At 32.1% G+C, this 18,585-nt stretch overlaps 1 pseudogene; it reads right to left on the bottom strand.

Moving 5' to 3' along the window:
* Window positions 1-405: 405 nt before the first annotated feature.
* LOC150008251 (E3 ubiquitin-protein ligase FANCL pseudogene) lies at window positions 406-1,903 on the bottom strand (annotated as a pseudogene).
* Between the last annotated feature and the right edge of the window lie 16,682 nt (window positions 1,904-18,585).

Here is an 18,585-nt window from a genome sequence, read left to right as displayed (position 1 = left end):
TCCCATAGAAAACAATCATTACTTACAAGGGTAAAATTACTTGGGTGTTTAATTTCAAATTTTCTGTAGTCAACAGAAAGGATACGTGTTAGACGTAATAGAGTTGAATCGAACATAGGACATCTCTTCTTTTGATGGATAGTTTTCTAAACACAATCTTGCACTGATTACTTCACCATGATTACGATTATACATCTTCTCTTCCTAGATAGAAAACATATAAACGCTGGCTTAAAGTTCTCTTTAAAATTAAGAAATAATAAACAGACACTCACTAAACATTTGCCCTCAATTTAAAGCTTGTTTAATTTTTCCCTAAATATCCAGAATTATATGAATGAATATCTACTTTATAGTTGATTCGCTAAATGTAAATTATTTAGTACAATGATTTTTTTTTTTTTTTTTTGCAGTTCCCAAACTCACTTTATGTACCCCATCAAGATTTTACCAGTCAAGATATATTCAACAAATCAAGAAGTCCACCTCGGAACACATATACTAATACAACTGGTATGGAAGTCACAGACCTAAAAAGTTCTACAGGATTTTGGGTTGCAATTTCCCAGTTTACCCTTAGTGAAGAGACAAAGGCAGATGTGTATTATTATGGCTTCACCATTCTTCTTCTTTTAATGTTAGTATGTCTTGCTTTATATTTTCTCTGAAGATACCGAACAAAATCCTTTTGATAATTTTTAAAGCTTCAGTTCTTCACAGAAATGTTACATTCTTATTTCAGGGCTTCTTCCCGGACATTTTCAAGGTAATTGGCTTACTACAATATGGACATTCACCAAATAAGATGCTAAAACTCTGTCTACTAGTTTGTAGTCCTCTCAACCACTCATATAAGCATATTTGATGGAAAGGCTGTCCACACTGGGGATTATCACACACTTGATCAGGAATGGCACCATCAAGTTGATAGGCGTAACAAATTCCACAATCCATAGAAAAATCAGATTTATCCAGGATAGCACGAGCTGGAAAATCAATTTCTAAAACATCTTTCAAATTTTGTAACAGAGTATTTTTTGGATCCCACAAATGTATGTTTCTGCTCAGCTTAATTCCCAGGGGTTTCACCACATGGTCAGCTCCAAGAAAACAGCACTCAGGAAGCATAGTAGGATGCCTGGGGTCTACCTCTATATTTATTGAAGCATTATTCCCTACTGCAATTCTGCGTGCTGTTGCACTCTGTGTAGGTTTTTCTGGCTCAAGTACCCAAGTCTTCTCATCGATTTCATCCATAACATCCCAGAATGCCTTCAGTGATTCCAATGCTGCCAAAAACTGACTATAGATGCTTATTATGGAGCTCTTTGGTGTCCAGGAAACAGAAAATGAAACAGGAAAATCCACAAAACAATCTGGTGATTCTGCAGGGTACTTTGCCTTCAACTTGAGAGTGATTAGATGCTCCCTACCAGAAGCATCTTCAGCTTTTAACTTGATGGTACTGAAGTATGAATCCACATACACAAGTTTATCCCAACCAAGAGTTCCTATCTCTTCAATAAGGCCTGAGTAAAACTCAGGAGGAAGAGGCACTGCATGTATCTCTTGTTTATTCTTTAAAGCAACCTCCAAAACCATCTTCAACTCCATCATAAAGCTCAGTAGATCAAGAGAGTGCTTCATTCTCTGTTCTATTATTTGATGGTAACCATTAAGTATTGTCTTCAGCTGCCAACTATATAGTAACCTTGCATTCTTCACTTGCAGATGTTCAGGCAACAATATTTTAATATAAAAATCTCTTCCCTGAGCAGTGATGAATCCTTCATACACGGTTTTGGCTAGGTTCTGGGGCAGAAGCAACGGGAATTCGTGGAACAGTCTCGCATCCGTCCCCTCCATGACTCGCAGTCCGTGGAGCCTCCGGAGATTTAGGAGCCAGCCACCAATGATTATTTTTTATAAAGTTTGCATTTTTTATTTAATTAAGAGAAACACATGTTTTATCTCCTTTAATCTGTTAATGTGTTCAATTATATACGAAATCCTCTTTGTATAATACACTCTTCATGATATTGATGGGCATGCAGTTAAAACTTTGCTTGTATCATTCTAATATTTATTGATTGATTGATTGTTTTTCTATTACAGTTGTCCCACTTTTCCCCCCATTGTTCCCCTCCCAGCCCACCCCTTCTCCCATAGTCAATCCCCACCTTGTTGTCCATGTCTAATACTTTAAAAATATATATGATGGGTTATGTTCATAATTGGGATCAGCCTGCCCTTTTTCTTTGTTGATCAAAATGGTGTTCTTGTCCAATATGGTAGCTACATCACATAGGTTTCATAAAAGGAGGGAAGATCTCATGTTCTAAGTTCTTGACCATTTTCTGTAAGAAACTATCTGTTTTTGAATGGTAGTTACAACTGGCTGTGAAATTGTTGGGTTTAGTGCTTTTGGGTTGATTTTAATTTTTTTTCTCAAGCCAGTGTACCCCCTAATTTATGTTCAACTGGAACCTCATCACGTCTTTTTGTTTGGAAATAAGTTTATGAGCAGATATAATTAGCTAAAAAGAGGTTATATTGGTTCAGCATGGGTCCTAAATACAGTCTTTAGTGTCCTTAGAATGACTATTATTTTACAAACATTAGCTTATGAGATATAAGGTTATTAGATAACCTAAATATTCCAATCAGTGGCCATAAATATTAAAATGAAAATCTATGTTATTTATAAAAATAAAGTCATTCAAATGAATAAAAAATCTGTCTTTGCTTTTGGTGTAAAATGTTATTTTAATATAACAATATTAATTCATTATATTGATTGACATTTAAGACACATGGGTACATAACTTTTTAAATAAAAAAGATTTATATCAATAAACATTGCTTTATAGACAAGATTATACATGGAAGCTAATGTGAGAATGTTAAATCTGATTAGCGGTGGAAAGGTGAATACTGGTAGAAGAAGCAAAATGTTTCTACATTGATTTTTTCATCACATTTTCAAACAGTATCATAAAAATACTTTAAGTTTTGATACCACATATTGTTTTCTGAAGCTATAGACAGCACTAACATGACACAACTAAAGTGTTTTTAAAATTAAGTGAATTCAAATTTGATGTCTCTTGTATTAAATGGTGACATCTTTACTAGTGACTTAAGTGATCACAACTATAAAATGATTTAAGGATATTTAAATATGTAGAAAAAACATTTAATGTGATTAACATGTTTTGATTTATAAAGTTTAATATATAGCTAAATAGAATATAAAATACCAAGTAAAATCCATAATTTTATTTAACCTCATAAAATATATATTTTTTAAGTTTTCATGTGAAGTTCTTATTGTAAAAAGTTTTCTTTAACTCAAAATTTAGCCATGTCTGGAAATAGATGATTTTCTATTAAAAGTTAGACTGGGAAAATTGATCCATTTTTATATAAGCCACCAAGCAGTCATTAAATTGAAACCTATCTGTCTTTCATTTTATTCTGATGTCTTAAAGTAACATTTCTTTTATCAATTTATTTTCTTTTCTTTTAGCAATTTTAGTTAATATTTCTCCCTTGACTACTTTTTATTTCTGCCTTTGGAACTTTATCACTATTAGTTTGCTATTCTTCTTTCTGTCTTTGTTTCAACTCAGTTTTAGAATCATTTTGGGCTAATATTCCAAATAATACTTGGAGAAAAAAAAACATAATGCTACAATACAACAAAACAAAAATATATCTCAATAAGGATTTCTGTGTTCCAGCAATACTATTCATCTTTTCAAAACAACATTCTATTGAGAACTCACGCTCTTTAGGGAACAATTCTAATGAATTTTTTCTACTCAAAAGCTAACTTCCAATATTTTATTTTATAGCCAGAAGTAAGGTTACAAAAAGTAGAAATCAACTTGAATCAGTAAATAAACTACTATAGTGTGTAAAAGACAGTAATCGCAACTATTCACATCTAAAACTTTTTGTCAAGTAAAAGAACAGATATAAGAGCCCAAGTATTTAACTATAAAACCAACATTTGCATTTTTGAGGAAATAAGAATTTCTCACCTCTTTATTAAGCAGGAAGAAAGCAGTTCAGCTTTCTGTGTTCAGTACTTTAAAAAATACTAATGTTGATGAGATTATTTGTTCTCAAGGTAGTATTTTTATCTATATAAGAATACACATTAAATTGTATTATTGTAGTTGGAAGTGATCATAGAGGTCATATAATCCCCATCAGATGTACATTACACACAAATATGAACACATACATTAATCAATAAAAATGTAATTGTGCTAAGGTCACAGATGTCTCTAGTTGTACTGGCTGCTTTGCTACTTCTCTTATTCACTCCTCAAACTTACTCTCATCTCTTCCACCATATAATTCCATATATGTTACAAGCAATTTACCAAGAATTCATAATTAAATAAGTTGTGTTCTTCTGCAACATATCACCCAGTGGAAAGACAAAAATACTGTTGTTAAATACAAGTAATAATATACAACAATGATGAGTGAAATTAATAAATAAAACAGTGTGATGATTGGGGAAGGGCAGAGAGTTGAAAAACTTTAAACAAGTGTTCAGGGAAGGACTTTCTGAGAACTGAGACGTGAATGAAGGCAGGAAGCAAACATGCAAATTGTGGCTAAATAGTAAGTAGAGCCACAGACTAAGGTGAGAACTGGTTTGCCTTGAGGGCACAGAGGAGTTAGTATTGATTCAGAACTAGGCAAGAGGATAGTGCTAAAAGGTGTACTTTGCATTGCGATGAGAAGTTTGAATGGTCTGAATCAGGAAGGAGAAATTAATATAAAGCATTTTGTCTAATGGAAAAATAGACCCTATCTGAATAAGATCCATACCAAATAGCAGTTAAGTTTATTCATGATCAGGTAGGCTTTGATTAGAGTGGCAGTCATGGATATGAAAAAAACATAGTCAAGTTCAGATCAGATGCTGGGAGTGAAAAAGAAATAACTTCCTTAAATGTGGACTCTAAAAAGCCACAACGTTAACTCACTTCCCAGATAGCCTGCAGCTTTAACACTATAAGGTGCCGCAGAGTGCTACTGAAATAGAGGCATGGATATGTAATTCCTCTGAATAGCTGGTTATCCTTTGTGCCTGTAGCTCCTAAGCAGCTAGGACCCAAGGTCAGAATGCTCCCATCCTACATGCCAGGTCATTTGAATGTTAATGAGAAATTCACTATCTTCACACATCTCTTATGGCAATGGTAGCCCTGGAGTAGGAAGCCTTTATGGAAGAACAATCCGCAGTGTGTCCACGTGAAAGAGCTTGAATGAGTTGCCCAGTAAAACCTTCTTTGTGTATGTCTCGTTATTCCGCAGGAGATAAGGGAAAGGAAAGGAAAATTGTTTCTGGTTTGCAGACCGACCACGTGGCTTGATTAATGGAGATGGAGAAAATAAGAGGATTGTGATGTTTGTGGGGAGGGTTCTATAATCAGTTAACTATTTGAAATTTATTTTAAAGCTTAAAATAACCATAGATAACCTTGTCAATTTTCCCATGATGAAAGCTTTAAGAGTATGAATCAGAAACATAAAATGACAACTTGTCCAAGGTCATAATAACACGTAACTGCTGTAGCTAATACTACGATGCATGATAGTCCTCAGTTCAGTTTCTACTGACAGCATAATACATTTCACTTTACCAGTTATGTGCCAAGAAAATATATTAGTTAAAGTGCTTAGAAGCTAACTTCCTGGAAAACATCAGGGGATGCCTTTCTTGTGTACACTTATGTTTAATTCAAATAGCAAACTGCCCTTGGAATGTAAATGAGTGTGTTCTTCTCAGGTTAAGTTGTGACAGAGAATAATTTAAAATGTAAGCAGTTTTATTAGTTATTATGCACAGTGTAGAACAGAGATATAGTCTGGTGGGTATTAACATTTTATCTTTTCTCTAAGTAAAAAAAATGACTTGGCATTCTAGAAATTATATGGGATAATGAAACACACCTAGAGTTTGGAGTCAATTAACTGTACCAAGGCTCAGCATCACCCTGCCTATGAAAACGCACGCATGCATTCCACTCTGCTCTGCCTCAGTTTCTGTTCTGTGAATTAAGAATAAAATTTAACAAGATAGCTTCTTAGAGAATGTCTAGAGAGTAATATGCAACCATTAAATGTTAGATTTATCCAATATTGGAATATAAGATAACATGCACTTTATTTCAAATAAGGCCTGCTCTTTCAGACCCTTAAAATGCCACCTATCCCTTCTCAGGGATAACTACTCCTACAGTTGCTCTTATAAGTATCATTGCATAGCTTTTTAGGAATGTGATTATTCACATTTGAATCACTGGGAAGAACCATAAAAAAACATAAGAGATGATAGAGAATATTTTTAATGATTGTTCAGCAGAAGTTTTCCTTGGGGAAAATGTAGTCATTAAAACTTCCCAAGTATTTTATTATCTTCTCATGCAATCCCCTGAATAGCCATATCCCTTGTTAATTCACTAATTTGTTCTGAGGCTGGTCCTACTGATTAATGTCCCCAGATGTCATTTAACTGAATAGTGATACTGTCAATTATGTAGTTTCTTTTGACCTTTTAACATTTCTATTTTCTACCTAGTGTTGATTAGTAACACTGGAAATACATATGGTATGCAAGAAGCATTGTACCTGGGTGAACCACTAGGTGTAAATTAATGTGGAAGTAAGCATTTCCCTTAATAAACCAGTACAGACAGGAAAAAAAAAAAAAAAAAAAAACCTATTTCTGGAAAAATCCAGAAAAATTATTCTCTTTGTCTAAGGATTTAACCACAAATATAAAGCTTTCAGACCTATACCCCCAACTTTCTTATAAAGTTGACATAGGCAGTACTCAGGATTAAATAATGTTAATGAATAGGAATGTTTGACAGAGGTGTTTGATTTTCAAAAGCACAAAGCTATTTCACACTATATGGAATACTATGAGAATACCATGAAAATATTTGTCAGAGTAACATATAAATAAGAATAATAAGAAATTTAGAAAGTGTCATGGAAATTATTTTATCATCCATTTGTTCACTTGTTAATTCATATTACAAAAATTTAAGGACAACTCTTTATCAGGTTCTTTCTAGACACTGAGGATACAAAAAAAATTAAAAAGGAAAGTTGAGACATTGTTTCTGACCTGATAAAACTTTGAATCTATTAAGGGACAGATATTAATCAAATAACCACCCAAATAAATATAAAATTCATATTTATTATCATATTTATAAAGTGCTAAATAGAAAAAACACCTTGGTGTTACAAAAATATATTAAGAAGAAAATGCATAGTTAAGGAGGTCAAAAGTAATGACCTAAATGAAATGATGGAGTTGGACTTAATGACAGAATGGGGATTAAAATGACAAATGGAGGAACAAGTGAAGGAGCTCTAGGCTGAGAGAACAGGACATGTGTGAAGGCCCAATTGCAGAGCAAACAGGAAACAGAAAAGGAGAGATCAAGCACCAAGATCAAATTGGGAATATGTTTGGAAAAAGCTAGAGGATTAGGTAGAGTCAGGTTATCTAGTCTTGTTTTCTAATTTAAAATAATTTTTAGAATTGTGAGGACAATGAAAATAAGATATTTTAAGGTAAGGCAATATAATCAGATCTGAGTTTTGATAAGAGAAGTCTACCTGACGCGTAGAAAATAGCTTAGTTAGGGTAAGCTTTGTATATACTAAGATAGACTAAATTATGCCATTGGGTGTGTGCAATATTTCAAACTAAGGACAAAAATAGCTGGAAATGGCAAGATAGTAGAAAAGAAAAGTTGATAGATTCAAGATATATTTAAGTAATAACTGACCTAGAAATGATAATGGGTTATGTAAACATAAATAGAGACAGAGAAATGTTGAATTTCTCCCCCCAGGTTCTCAGTTTTAAGTAATTATGATGGTGCTACGTATTGAGAGGGAGCCTTAGTAGACCACCCAACTGGGAAAGGGGAAGAAAGGTGAGGGCTTCAAGGAAAATGTGGTCGACAATACAAACTGCAGTGGCATTCAGGGTCACATAAGTCACTATCAATTTTAGCAAAGTATAGTGTTGGGTAATATGACAGAGGGAGTCCACATTAGAGTGGTGCAAATAGTAAATGGTAAATAGATATTTTCATCAGCTGTTTGAATAAGTCAGCTGCTTAGTTGAATACAGGCATATGTGTGCTGCCTAAGATGCGGAATGCTTTAATTTAGTTTTTCCTGTTTTCTGCAATGGAAAAAAAAATCTCAAACACCTAATTTAATACTATGCAAAATGGAAGAATAAACATGTTAATTGACTTGAGAAATAGATGTAGAAAAGACCCAAGCGAAGTGAAGTCTAGTATGAAAGGAAGGGAGGAAGGGAGGAAGGAGAAAGAAAAAGGGTTGGAGGGAGGGAGGGAGAGAGGAAAGAAAGAATGAACGAACGAAAGAAAGAAAGAAAGAAAGAAAGAAAGAAAGAAAGAAAGAAAGAAGAAAGAAAGAAAGAAAGAAAGAAAGAAAGAAAGAAAGAAAGAAAGAAAGAAAGAAAGAAAGAAAGAAGAAGAAGGAAGGAAGGAAGGAAGGAAGGAAGGAAGGAGGAAAGAAGGAAGGAAGGAAGGAAGGAAGGAAGGAAGGAAGGAAAAGAAAAGGAAAAAAGAAAGGAAAGGGAAATAAAACAAAAGAGAAAGGAAAGAAGGAAGGAAAGGATAGGAAATAGTGATATTTGGTGAAAAACAAAATGTTCAACAGGAAAGAGATGTAGTTAATGCAGGTAAATACAGGGGCATTTACTGCAGCGGAATAGCGAATGTGGAAAACATTGGATTTAAGTAGGAAATGGTAAGGAATAGACTTTTTTAATTTACTATACAAGGTACTCAACAAGTTTATGAACAAGTGAGTAGGAAAAATTGAATGCATGAAAAACAGAATGAACATTTATAGGTAAAGAACCCCAATCACAGAAGCAGAGATTGGCCTTAGATTGCAGAAGGAACATCAGTCTTTATAAAGCTGTTGAAAGATACAAAGATAATATATGTGAAAGAATAGCTTTCATATACTCTATTATATACACTAAATACATATATACTTGTATGCTAGTATACTCATATACACATCTGCATATATACTAATAAAGTATATATACACTAAAAATAGTGTAAGTTTTAACCTTCTGCTATCCCTTTGATAATTGTTAGTTGCATCATTTTATCATGTCACTTTATTCCTTATAAAAATTTCTCACAATTACAGAGTGATGCAAAAACTTCAATGTTTCTTCCCAGTATTAAAATACTATGAGGACATGACTACATCAGTATCATGTCTACTGTTTATACTATGGCACGTGGAAGAAATAGTCCTCTGGATATAGGTGCCTTCCAACTATCCCTGAGTTACTTTTTCCCTTATGCTTTAATATTAGGGCTTTTTCTTAATAAACTATATTGTGTTATGAGACACTTAACAGTTTATTTAGCTCTTAGATGGTCCAGAGTTAATTGACTTTAATTCAGCTGAAACAAAACCTACAAAATTATTGAACCATACTGAATGTTTTTCTCATAATCAGTAGATAATTGGCATTTGTGAAGAAAAGTTCTACATCTGAAAACTTATGTTATTTAAGTTTTATAACCATTTTGGTTTGATACAAAAGATCATTGATACCTCATTCGTTTTTGAGGGGTAAAAATAGTAAAATGAGAAGGAGCACACTACAGTGTAAAGACCATTGAATTTGCACATAAATCAACTCATAAATGCTAGCTCAATCTCTAAATAATTGTATCATTTAAATAATTTTTCTAAATATTAAAGAAAAATGTTGATATTCTTACAGCATCTTTATGTTTGCCAGATAGGTGCTAGATAACTTTCATTTCACAATATTGCTTACTTAATGTTATATATTTAACCTTTCAAAAGGGAGGAGGGAAAACTTTGAAGTCTATGCCATATAGCTCGATTATTTTGTATTCTTTCTAATGTAGTAAATAAACAAATGTCCAGGCATTTTCTCCATCATATGTACTGAAAATAACTTAATTGACTCTTGTCTGAAGCCTAAATTTTCTCCTCCTGGAGGAGTTAAGGTTTTATTCATTTTGTTGTAGCCTTTTAAAGTGTAATAACTAAGATTATTTTTCTTGATTTAACTTATTCCTCTGCTCCAACCTGCTTTTTAAAATTATTTTATCTCAAGTAATATTGATAAACGTATAGACACTTTTTGTCACTGATGATGATGATGATGATGATGAAGAACACTTCACAAATTTGTGCAAAGGCCTTGCTAACCTTCTCTGTATTGTCCCCATTTTATTACATTTGCTCTTGGAGAGACACAAGTGATTATTATTGAAATATTAATATTGTTAAAGTAATTACAAAATATAAAATATCAGGTATAGAAAAGTTTAAAATCAGTTAAAATTAGAATTAATTAGAAAGAATCAGATGAGTCAAATAATATAAAGACTACTTTTCTTACAAACCCTTCCAATCAAAATAATAAGATAAAACAAACTGTATACTTTTCTACTTATGTGAAGGGAAAGTACATTTTACACATACACATGTATTAAACTGACAATGTTAGAACAAGGTTTTCCTTTAAATATTGAAATTTAAAACAATACACATTAAAATAATTTTCTTAAAGGCATTACATGGAGCATGATCTATAATTTCTAATAAGCAAAAAGAGTAAAAAGGTAAAATATTTTGATTTTATTTTTAATATTTGTTGTTATTAAAGGTTTCAAGCTAATATTTCTGTTTCAAAGCAAGTTTTCTCTTTGGTATGCAGCTATGTGCTTAATCCCTTAAAAAGATAACAAGATCTTTATAAATTAGTTTTGCCTGTGTTTTCTAATGTACTCTTTTTAAAAGAAAGTTTTACATAATTGCATAGTAATATATAAATAATGTAAAGACTCATGAATTTAGATGTAGGTTTTAGCTTTTGGAACTGTTGGGAAAATTTTTATAACTATAATTGTTTAATAAAATCTTATGTATTGCTTCACATCATTTGTCTTTAGTTACAGATTTGGTAATGATAATGAACAATAAACGTTGGTAGGGAAATGTTTAAATGTTTAATTGTATATTATTCAACAAATCTTTATTTAGGAGGAGGAGGAGGAGATTATTTTGCTACATATACTCCTCCCAAGTAAAGGAAAAAATCTAGCAATGTTCTTTTGTAGGATAAATGCAATGATTAAATGTTTAACACAAATAAAATACCTATATTCAATATGGTTTTACTTGTAAAAATGAAGTTTTTAATCTTTATTCTGAAAAAAAAAAGTTGGGAGGTAAACTTTCTCATTTCATTCATTACTAAGAAAACAACAATAAATTAAAAAGATGTATATGCAGAGATATTTCTTTAGTCTTTAACATTAATCTATCACTATGTTTGTATGACTAATGTTATTTCTGCATCCATCTTTTAGTTATTATCAGTGAAATGCATCTTTTCTGCGGTATTATGAATCATTCCTTTGATTCACCTGACTCTAAAGAAACAAATGGTAAAAACAGATCCTCTTCTTTCAATCATTTGTTATTGATGTACACAATATTTATTGGTCTGCTCTTATGCTCTGTATTCTCATGGGGAAATATTGAGAACAACAAAAAATAACAAAGAAGGAGACAAGCATCGTAAACTTAATTTAGCTCTAAAAATAATTTTAATGAAAAATAAGTTAAATGGCATTCTGTAGGTAAACAAGGAAACAGGGACTAATGGAGAACAACAATGGCTCATTTAACTTTTGTTAAAGTTCATGACTTTCCTAAAATAACTCACCTATTTTAAACTTAATAATTTATCAAAATAAATATATTATCTAAAGATGTTATAAAATATCACATAAAGTTGAATGAATTTACATAAATTATTAATGATTATACTTTTTCAATATAGTTATTTTAAAATTCCAACTTTAGGTTATATAAATAATTGACTTTAGCCTTGGCTGCTGTGACTAAGTGGATTGAGTGTCGGCCTGCGAACCAAGTGTCGCTGGTTCGATTTCCAGCTCGGACACATTACTACGTTGCACGTCAGGTCCCCAGTTGGGGACGCGAGTGAGAGGCAACCACACAGATATTTCTCTCCCTCTCTTTCTCCTTTCCCCTCTCTCTAAAAATAAAATAAGTAAACAAGCACATAAATAAATTTAAAAAATAATTGACTTTTAATCCTAAAATTTAATATTATTTTGTCATTCTTTCCCATGAATTTCTATTTTTATGATTTATTTACGAAAAAAAAAAGTATCAATAGTGTACATGCAAGGAGTGATGTCATTGAAAATGGTTAAGACCTCTGAAAATTCTCTTTTGTAACAAAAATGTGAAAAGTAGCAAAAATGATCAGAACACTTTTTCAGGACTCGAGATTAACCGAATGCATGCATCAACTGGAAAATGGTTATTTAAAATATATATCTGAATCCCGGTATTAATGACATTCTGTGTACATTTCTACTTGTTCTGTTCAAAACGCAAAGACCCAGCTCTGCAGCAGACTTAAAACCAGCAGCCTGGTAGCTGCCGAAGCAGGAAGAACAGTGTTTGACTTCCTCTGAAGCCCCATTCCAGAGAACTGTTATCATTTTATGTTTCATGGCTCCATGTAAGATTCTAATTGCAAAGCTGTCTTTATTTATTCTGAATCGAACCTCTTCCAGGAAGAGAAGCCTTTCCCCTTGGGGTGTTTTTTTTTTTTTTTTTTTTTTTTTTAACAAATAAATAAAAATTTAAAATAAAATTGTTTAAAACCGTGGGTTTCTGAGTTGCCAAGTTACTGATGGAGCAAATACAGTATAAGCTAAAGAAAGGAAATGTTGAGGAATGAGATGTACATAGAGGCATAGATAAACTATGTCATATCTCTGAGAGTCTAGAATGTTATACGCATGTGAAAGGCTGTGCACAGGCACAGAAGAACCTTACAGGCTGACCTGGAGACCTTGTGCAAACAGGAAGAGATATAGCTAAGTGACATTCTCAACTGCCTGGTTGGGTGTTGAAGGCATGCCCTAACACTCACCAGAACTCTTGGCAGAGATTAAGCCACTTACTGGTTCCAGACATTTAAAGAACGATCTGTCCAATTATTAATAGAACAATGACCAGACCTCAGATATATCAGCAGTCATAAAAATGCAGAGACTTTACAGAATTCTCAAAAGATAGTTTTAGTGATATCTTTATATCTTTAAAATTATTTGATATGCTATTGTCCTTAAGAAGTTGTTTGATTTTTTGATTTACTATCTTAGTGGAAGATAAACAGTTTCAAGTTCTTCCATTTGGATATTTCTACCATGATAAATTTTACTCTACAGATAAAAGAATAAATGCTATGTCTTTGTCAATTGCTAAACATGTTCATTTTAATTATATATCCAGAAATTGGGTCACTAACCAACTGAGTCAAAGAGCTTCACCCAGACTAAGGAATTGCCCACTTCTCCAAGTTGAGCAACACATGTGTGATGACTGAACAATGCAGGGTTCTTGTGAACTGAAATGTGTTATCTCAAAATCCATATGTCAAAGCCCTATCTTCAATGTGGCTGTATTTAGAGAAAAGGGTCTTTAGTAAGGGATTTAAGGTTAAATGAGATAATAAAGGTGGGACCCTAGTCCAATAGAACTGGTATCCTTAGAAGAAGAGAGACACCAGGGATATGTATGCACAGAGAATACAATGAGGTAGCACTCTGCAAGCCAGGTAAGTCTCAGGATAAAGAAACTTTCCAACATCTTGATTTGAACTTAAAACCTTCAAAATCGAGAAAAAATATTTATGTTGTTAAGCCACTGAATGTGTCATATTTTGTCATGGCAGCCTTCACGGGACATACAATAGCCCAGTAACGTAGCCCCACATATGGAACGCTTTGAAGTCTCATCTAAGTTTCAGAACTCTCAGCAGGGTAAGTTGAGGACTTATGACTCCATTTCTGCCTAACTCGACCTTCTGCCAAGCTTAGCTGTCTTTCCTCTGCGCCATGTTTGTTGATCCCAAAACATTGCCTAATCAACTTTCAACAAGCACAGCTTCACAGTTTGCTAATGTGAACCAAACTGATGCACTCATCTTTTCTACATATCTCTTCCAGTTTACCCTAGTGGAAAGTGTTTTATTTTTTCAATAGCAATAACTTATTCACATGTCAGTATAAATTATTGATAATTGAAAAGAAAAACTACAAGAAGGGACTGGCAAGAAATATTCAAAGTAATGAAAAGCAAAAACCTACAACCACGAATACTCTATCCAGCGAAATTGTCATTCAGAATAGAAGGGCAGAGAAAGTGTTTCCAGGACAAAACAAAACTGAAAGAGTTCATTAGATCCAAACCACTGTTATATGAGATGTTAAAGGGACTGGTTTAGAAAAAGGAGGATCAAAACTATGAAATCTAAAATGAAAACTGCATCACAAGAAACAATGGAAGCTAGGGAATTGAAACAAAGGCAAACTAAACAGGCAACGAGAGTGGAAAAAGAACTATAGGTATGGGGAACATATCGGGGGGAGATCAACAGGGAGGGGGAATGGGGAGAGGGAGGGAGATGATATAGGAATTGGGGATCATGGTAGGAAGGAATGGAATAGACAGAGAGAGGTTGAGAAGAACTATATGCACAACTAATGGACATGGTCTAAAAGGGGGGGACAACTGGAGGGATGGGGCCACCGGGTGGAGGGGAGCAGAGGGAAGGGAAATCGGGACAAATGTAACATTATAATCAATAAAACACATTTAAAAAGAAAAGAAAAGAAAAGAAAAACTACAGTGTTATAGAAAACTGTTAAAAGATTACTTAATAAAATTTAGAAAAATTATCCTAAATTTGCTTATGTTTTTGCTTTGAAACAGATATTGAACACTGAAATACTTAATAGAATTGTTGATTGTTTGGTATTACATTTCTGAAAATAAATTATATACATATATTAAATTTTAAACATATAAGTGTGATGTATATAATTTTGATAAAATTTAATGTGTATACATATAAGTATATAAGTGAATGTACATGTATATTTTCCAAAGATCACTGATAGTTAAAATTCATATTGAAGTGTATTCATATTGAAGTGAAGTAACATCCCACAAATCTAATACAAGGAATTAGAACAAGAGATATAGACCATATTTTTCACAGGCTATGATGCAAACATTAAAATCACGTTTTTAAAAAATGTTTAATGGGATAGTAATATATTAAATATATATTGCAATATATAGAAAAAATAACATGGTTAAAATGTATGCAACTAACAATATTGCAATATATCAATTAAAAACGTCTGTATATGTATGCATGAGGGTATGTGAATATTTACATTAGAAATGACTAACAAGTGGAGATTAACGAGCAATTATTTCTAAATTTTTCTGAACTTTTCCAAACAACATGTAAAAAAAAAGAAGTCATCCAAGAAGATAAATTTATATAAAAATAATGATTAAAGCTATCGTTCTTAATGCTAAATGTATTTTACTTCTTTCTCTGCATAAAAATACACAGCTCAACTTGAAGCATAGGGGAAATTAAGTAACCAACATTATTAAGAAAAGCCAACATTGTTTTCATAACAAACATTGCCATAGAAATAATTTTTAAATGAAAAAGGAATTAATGAATTTAATTGTGCTGTTATCTGCAGTTTTTATGGGGTGTACACACACACGCGTACAGTCTCTCTCTCTTAAGATATCTTTCTCTCTACAAAAAAGCAATGTCAAGGGACCTTTTGGGTACCCAATTTTTAATGACACCCATCTGTCTGGCTTAAAATTTTCTCTAGGGAGATTTTGGTATTGTGACTTCCCTTCCATTTTTTCTTTTCTAACCAGGGAGTCTGATATTCTAATTTTATTTCCATTTGTTAATTGTATATAATGCTTGTTAATTAAATGTGTTTTTTGGGGCCATATTCTTCGTTCTTTTCTCTCAGGGTTCTCACTGAGACAGAATATATATTGGTGGACTCATAGAAGCATAAACATAACTCTCATAACTCTGTTGCAGCCCTTACTACTTTTATTATAATAATTTTCATGTCTATTTTCACTCCTAGGCATATCATTTACTATATGACTACCCGAAGCATCTGCCTGTTTGTTCCCTATGATTTCAGTCCTTCATTTTCAATGACATGTCATATAAAGCTACTGAAATTATTGAAGTGTCTTGACAGGTGAAGGTGGAGATAAAATTAGGCAGTTACGTGAATGTGAGACTCAAAGCTCAGTTGCTGGAACAGTGCATTTATATTCTAGAATCTATGGTGCTACAGAAATTAAGATGGAGTGAGTGAGATGGGGGAGGTCCTAAAATTCTCTAAAACAGCCTCGTAATATTTACCTTTAAATTATCTCCAGATTCATATATATTGTACAAAAAAGACACCACAACTGCATAGTGTGGAGTGGACCAGGTTACAAAATATATCATGTTTATTTTTTTTCCTCCAGAATTGGACAGTATATCATTTAAAAGTTATGCCCATCTTTATCGTTCAGGTTATAGTGAAGTTAGAATAAACTGCATGAACTATTTAGAAGTCTGAATGTAAAGTAAAGTCACCTTATCTATAGCAGGCCTAATGTTGCAACATATTATTGTTTTTTTTAGATGTTATAAATTGGGCTGTAGTAGTTTAAAATATGTGCATTTTCTACATTGACTCTATCTAAGTGAAATATATAAGCTTTTTTTATTTCTCAATAACAAGTCAGAGTATCTATCATTAATATAATTAAAACAATAATGTATTATTTTAAATTCTGACCTATATAATTTAATAAACTGCTATTTTATTCAGTTTCCAGAAGAAATAGTCCCACTGACTAATCAAAATTCAGTGTTTCAAAATGCTATTTGTATGAACTATACATAAAGCCTGTGAACTGAATTTGCCAAGTACCTGTTTTCAAGATATAATCTCAAGAATTTCATATATCTAACTCTTTCACAATACACACACTTCTATACTCTATTCTAATTCTGAAAGATACAGAAACAAGAAAAAAGTATATCTACACTAATGAACTGTCCATTCTGTCATAGCCCAATCATTGTATCCTCATCTCTTCCTTTATTGGATCCATTGTATTCTTTATATTCAAAAGACATTTTGAGAAATATTCTCAGTAGTAATTCAGAAGAGACATTGAATTCATAAAAATAATATCTCCTGAAGTTTATTGTGTAGTTTTATCAAAAGAAAATGAAATGCAAAGTTGACAGGTACACACTGAATGCTATGGATACAATAATTTGAACAGTAATTATTTCTCTAATCAACAGTTGACTCATTTTCTATTGGGAACATTTAGGAGTAGATGTGGAAAATGTATTCTTAAATATATACCAATTTAATTTTATTTTCAGTAACTAAATTAAATGTTCACTTGTTTATTTTAATAATACTATATTGTATTTACATATTAATGCAGTATAATATTTTATTGTATACTCTCGGGATTAACTAAAATATGAGCAAATTAATATATTACTACTACTGAAAAAATAACCCTTTTGAGTCATTGAAAGCCATCTATTTAAAAGTTAAAGTTTTGAGAATTCATCTAATGGTGAAAACTTGGTCAAAATCTGTTTTCCCAATATTTTTGAGAAAACTTACTACAAACAATAGTTTATACGATATAAAAATTGCAGATGTGGGCAAAATTAAGTTTACAGTTGTATGTGAAACACAGAGCTCCTTCTTGTTTATTTTTATATTATATAGTTATTCATTTGAACAACTATAGGCCTACTTTTGCCCACCTCTGTATATTATTGATGTGAATAATTAATTTTCTTGTAAAATAGAAATTCTGCAAGTACAAAGTGTTTGCACAAAGACATTGTGATGATATGTCTTACTAAGATTAAAAATAAGAAGCCATGTATATACTTTATTGTTATTATGGTGTATATGGAAAACCCAGCAGTTGAAAAATAAATCTAATGATAAATAACGAGAGTGAGTACAAAAATATTGCATTACTGATTTTATTCTTGTAAACATGGTCAATATTTTAAAATACATTTTCAATCTTATTTATGGGTTTCAGTTTCAGAAAATAAATTCTATTTTGCATCTGTACTTACTTTTTACATCTTTTGACAAGCTGAAGTTATGACTTGGAGTCAAGTGCCTTGGCCAAACTCCCACAAAGAAGAGAGATGTTTACATTCCAAGACCTTCAGGAAAGCCACCCATAGGATGCAAAACTGGCAAGAAGCTCATTTATCTTTTCAAAAATTGCACACCTCTCAATGATATAGAGAAACAATTTAGAAATAAAGTTTTTAAAGAAAAAATATGATAGAAGACAAAAGAGAGTTGGTTCTATTTTCCTTTGACACTACGGAAATATAAAATTATTACAATTGTTTAGGTTTGTATTTATCCTTGCAATGTCTCCATTTATTCCTATTTGGTGGTGACACTGCATTTTTTTTATTATCTCCATTGTTATGTCATCTTTTACTGTGTAGTTACAGAAAAATATGGCCATCTAAATATT

The sequence above is a fragment of the Furipterus horrens genome, unplaced genomic scaffold, assembly GCF_987537825.1.
Source record: "Furipterus horrens unplaced genomic scaffold, mFurHor1.1.pri manual_scaffold_5, whole genome shotgun sequence".
Lineage (NCBI taxonomy): Eukaryota > Metazoa > Chordata > Mammalia > Chiroptera > Furipteridae > Furipterus > Furipterus horrens.
Note: the sequence above shows the minus strand (reverse complement) of the source record. Positions and strands in the feature narration are given on the sequence as shown.